The 5,171-nt window shown below is 43.2% G+C and overlaps 1 long non-coding RNA gene across 1 annotated transcript; it reads left to right on the top strand.

The window, feature by feature from the left end:
• Window positions 1–6: 6 nt before the first annotated feature.
• On the top strand, window positions 7–5,165 carry LOC145718351 (uncharacterized). The gene is made up of 3 exons (XR_014141743.1): window positions 7–1,858; window positions 1,978–2,100; window positions 3,560–5,165. It is a non-coding gene; the product is annotated as an uncharacterized LOC145718351 (long non-coding RNA).
• Window positions 5,166–5,171: the final 6 nt, after the last annotated feature.

The following is a 5,171-nucleotide window of genomic DNA, read 5'->3' as shown; positions in this document are numbered from 1 at the left end:
TCTTAAACTATTCTGAGGCAATGACCCCAGTGACGGCCACTAAGGTCATCCTCCCTGTCATAGAGTCTTAGTCATGCAAAGTCTCCGCAGGTGTAGTGTTTGCCATCTGGCCTTACAGTCTTTCCCCGCATTTCTCGTCCTAAGTTCGGTCCTCCCTCTTCAAGGGGTCATGGGAACAATACTGCCCGAGGTCTTGCATGATGACTTGAATGCCAAGACTTTTATTCCGTATAAATCAGGTTTTCTAGCTATAAAATCCGTGGCTCACAGTTTCTTCCCTTCAGTGTCTTTCCATACATTCCTCCATTTTCTTCTGACACAAAATATGGCACTCAGAAATGTGGATGACATTCTAATTTCCTATCCTTTATAGGTCATTTGCTCCATTTTTTCTAGATGCCCAAGGATTCCCTTTTTCTTTAAATTTTCATTAAATTTTACATTTTAATTTTAACTGGATTTTTCTCTCAATGATTTTACTAGACGATGTCCTGCCGTCTGTCATTCTGACTCAGTGCACAGGGTGCTCTGTGAATACACAGGTTGAAAGCATTACTTTGTTTCCAGGAACATTTCTGACCTATGACTTTTAACACTTTTGTATCTTTGCTTTGGTTTTCTCGCAGGCACTCCAATTATTCATTTTCTCCCCTTATGCTCACATTTTGACATTCTCTCTCAGATCTTGTCATCTCTTGCTTAGTTTCTTTTTCGCGTTTTCCTCCTCTCGGCTTGCATTCTCACACAGCGCTGTCTGCGGGCTTGCTTTCACTACTTCACATTTCATTTACGAGGTGACCTTTCAATATGCTTCTTCTTCTTCCCTGAGGCCGGTCCTTCTTCCATGCCTGAGCTTTTCTAATTCTAATTTATGGTGTCATTCAATATCCTGTATCGTTTTCTTAATGCTTTTTACTTCGTTTTTGAGCAAAGCCCATCAAAGTAGATGAAGTGTGTCAGGAAACAGTGCTTTCCTTCTGGGCAGTGGCCCTATTCTGCACTCCCTCCCCTTTTCCCCTACAGCCCCACTGTCTGGGATTCAACAGCAGGGCTCTCCTGTCAGGAAACTTGTTTTCTTGGATTTGTGGGAAGCCCTATGACTCAGAGAGACCTTCTAGCCTCACAGAGCTCTCTCTCCTATTGTTGCTGTGAAGTGCTCAAAACCAGGGCAGCTTGCTTCTGGAGTTGTTCTAGCTGTGTCCCCCACCCCTCCTTCGTAGGGCTCTGCTCTCTTGCTGCTTCTGCTGCAACTGTCCTTCTCATCTGGGTTCTGCTCTTTAATGTAGCGAGCAGCCTGCACAACTCAGAAGGGACACTGGCTTCATCTTCCCCAAATCTGTAGCCACGCCTTACATGGTTATCTATGCTCTGATTCATTTAACGTCAAAGCGATTTTCCATTATATGCGTGTTTTTACATGATTGCATTTTAGAATTTCTTCTCGGCTTATTTTTAATTAGTATTTTATTCTTATACTTAATCATTTTTAGTTTTTTATTTTAGTCATGGATTTTCTTTGATTTTTGTATTTATATTCGAGTTTTCTGATTTTAGAGTTGTCAATTTTCACTCCATTTATTTTATTTAAAAAAAATAGAATAGATTTACTTATTTAGCAAATACAATCTTCTCTGCTAGGTTTTTGGAAAATAAAAGAGAAAAATAGAAGATGAAGGTCGCAGCTGAAAGAAACTTACAGTCTTAGGCAAACCTTATATATTACAATGTCAAAAGCATTGGTAAAAAGTCTACAAATGGAGTTCTATGGAGGTGACAGTTCCTGATGAAGCTGATGAAGATTTCATGTAAGGGGCAACACGAGACTCTCCAAAAGAGAAGAAAGGGAAGGATATTTGGCGTATGTGCAATGTCTGAATGTTATCGTTTTATTTATTTTGGAGTTGTCTATTTTCAGAAGTATATGGTTTTATTATGGCAATTTATTTTAGTGCTTACATGGCTGTGATTTTATTCTAGTTCTCTAGACTCCTAGTCACGTAAGTTCAGAATCAAGTACTTCATCAGCAATGGCTTTGGCGAGTATCTGGTACAGGCTCCAGGCTCCCCCGTCGGATCCTGAGTATGTCACAGAGCCTCCAGGTATCATCTTAAACGCTAAGTTTTGTGTTATTGAATTGGATGAGTTCTTCAATATTTTGGATATGAACGCTTTTTCAGTTAGGTAGTTCGCAAATATTTTCTCCCACTCAGTATGTTGTCTTTTCAATGTGTTGATGATCGGTGATTTCCTTTGCTGTGCAGAAGCTTTTTAGTTTGGTGTAGTCCCAGCTGTTAATTTTGCTTTGTAGCCTTTGCTTCTGGTGTTAAATCCAAAAATCAGTATCAAGAATGATATCGAGAAACATTCTTCCAAAAACATTGTGTGTTAAGGTGAACAAATGAATAGATATATTCTGACACCTCTGTGCTCCGTACTTTTAATAGATTCTTGGCTGGCTCAGCGGGCACAGCATCTGACTCTTGATCTCAGAATCTTGAGTTCAAGCCCCGTTTTGGTCATGGAGCCCATTAAAAAAAGGGGGGTTGTTAAGAGCATTCTGCCCCATTTTCATGTAGGCATTTTATGGGTGCAGCTCTTTTGTTGAAGTCTGCTACCTTTCGACGTCCTTTTTGTGGATGGGGTTGGACAGGCATCCAGTTGCATTCCTTTGCTTGCGGCTGCCCAGTGTTTCCAACACCACTTATTGTGCCGACTGTTGCTCCCCTATTTTATATTCTTGGAGTTTTGTTGTAAATTAATTGACGAATTAATTGTCGATTTCTTTCTGGGCTTTGCAGTCTGTTCCATTGATCTGTGTGTCTGTCTGTATGTCAATACCATACCGTTTTGATTTCTACAACTTTGTAATACACTTTGACATCAGAAAGCATGATGCTTCCAGTTTTGTTCTTTCACAAGATGGCTTTGGCTACTCAGGGACTTCTGTGGTACTCTTCACTTTGTAGGATTATTTGTTCTATTTCTGGAAATGCCATTACATGTTGGTAGGGTGAGCACTGAACGTTTAGATTGCTTTACATAATGTGGACCTTTTGATTACATATATTCTTGGGATCCATTAGCGTGGGAAGCCTTCTGACTTAATTCTGTCTTCCTCAAATTCTTTCACTAATGATTTATGGTTTTCAGTATACAGGTCTTTCACCTCTTGATGAAAATAATTCCTAAGGATTTTAGTCTTTTTCAGTGATTATAAATTAAAAATGATTTTCTTAATTTCTCTCTATGATAGCTTCTTATTGGTGTGTCGAGATGAAACTCATTTTTATATGTTGAATCTGTGTCCTTCAGCTTTACTGAATTCATCTGTTAGTTCTGTGAGTATTTTTATAGAGTCATTAGGGCTTCAATATATCATATCATGTTCCCCTAATAAGTGACAAATTAACTGGGAATATAAGTTGATGCCATGTAACTTAGAAGAAAGGATACAGATATGCTCAGTGATAGTTTTCAAATTCTCTAAAATGTTTTGTGATTAATGTAATCAAAGGAATCCATAAATATGGCTTGTTTTCATGTACTGTTTTCTTTAAGCCGGGTGTACAGAGCTGTGGCGTGGACCAAGTATTCCCAATACTTTCCCAACCTACACCCTGTGCGTTTTGGGAGGCCTCCACGGTTCTCTCTACTTTCTTCTGTTCTGGAACTCAGTGCCTGACTCAGCTGCTCAGAAAATACTTCTCGAAATAGTGCACTTGGGAAGAAGCCTATTTCTTCATAGATCGCCTAGAAACGCTGAATTGTACAGAATTGTTTTTGATCTCTCCGGGAATCCTTGAAGATGTCCCAGGTGGAACGTGGCTTGTTTCACAGACAGATCAGGGAGCCCCGCAGCGCTCCTGCAGTGCCTCCTGTGGCCACCAGAGGGGGGTGTGTGCTCTCAACAAGGACCCTGCTCTGAGACTCCACAGAAGACCCAAGTGAATCTCCTCTGGGACTTCCTTTACAATCAGGCAATTGCTTCCAGATGATTTATTCTAAAGTCTTTGGGATCTACTGACAACTCCGTACAAGTAACAACCTAAGGTCCTACAGTGACTAAATCGTGTCCCTTCTTACATGTGCAGATACAGGAAATTATAAATGAATGAATGAAGGTGGACCTTCACCTCACGTGAGACAGAAAATGAACCCCAAATGGATCACAGACCTGAATTTAAGAGCTGAAGCTATAGACCTCTGAGAAGAAAGCATTAGAAGAACTCTCCCTCACCTTAGATTTGGCATCTGTTTCTCAAGGATGACCCCAGAATCAACAAGTGCAAGAACAGAGACATGGGTAAGTTGGTCCCCAACAGGACTGTCTGTCCTCTTGGCTCCCCATGTGCTCCAGGCTCCAGGCAGGACCTGTACCAGTCATTTCTTTGTACAACCCACGTAGCGGTAGCCGTTACGTTCTCCGTTTTAGGGATGGGGTCTGTAGCTTCAGAGCCCCGCCTGGCGTCACCCAGCTACCAAGAGGCTGAGCAGGGGCTAGAACTGCTGACTCTCTGCCATTGGACTCTGTGCTCCATCGAAACGGCTCCTCCCTGGAACTCAGGTGTGCAAACTCCACATCCAAACCCAGAGGCCTGGGGACCTCACTGAACTCAGGGGGCAGTGGTGCCCGCTCTGACTGGGGCTGGGCCTGGGCCTGTTGTCTGACGACGGCAGGCCTTGGCCCTGAGGCTCTCCCAGTACCAGCCAGCCTTCATCTGGGCAGGAGGAGGTTTCTCCCTGGCACCAGGCACAAAGGTTCATGTAACCTCAGACCTGAGAAGTCCCTTCTGAAGCATCGGGATGCAGCCTTCTTGTCAGGTGGGGCCCCCAGGGGTGGCAGGAACCTGGAGTCAAATCCCGCCTCGGCCTCACTGTGGAGCACGGAAGTCGGAAGTTCCTTAAAGCCTGGATTCCCTTATTAGTCAAAAGGGGACAGCATTTCTACCTTGCTCGTGGAATTGTTATTGGGATTGCCTGACATGATTCACGTTCTCAAAAGACACTCAGTAATCCTTAGCTGTACCTGTTTAAGTTAGCCCACTGTGAGCCCGCTGGGGCCATGGGCTCTGGGCCTCTGCCTCAGCCTGTCCCCTCTGCCCGGCAAGCCCGGCTCCCCCTGATTCAATTGTCCTTCCAGAAAGCCTTCGTCACCTCCCGTATGGGTGAC

Source organism: Leptonychotes weddellii, unplaced genomic scaffold, assembly GCF_054177405.1.
Source record: "Leptonychotes weddellii isolate Sample4059 unplaced genomic scaffold, ASM5417740v2 HiC_scaffold_14437, whole genome shotgun sequence".
In the NCBI taxonomy this organism is placed as follows: Eukaryota; Metazoa; Chordata; class Mammalia; order Carnivora; family Phocidae; genus Leptonychotes; species Leptonychotes weddellii.
This window is presented reverse-complemented; position numbering and strand designations above follow the sequence as displayed.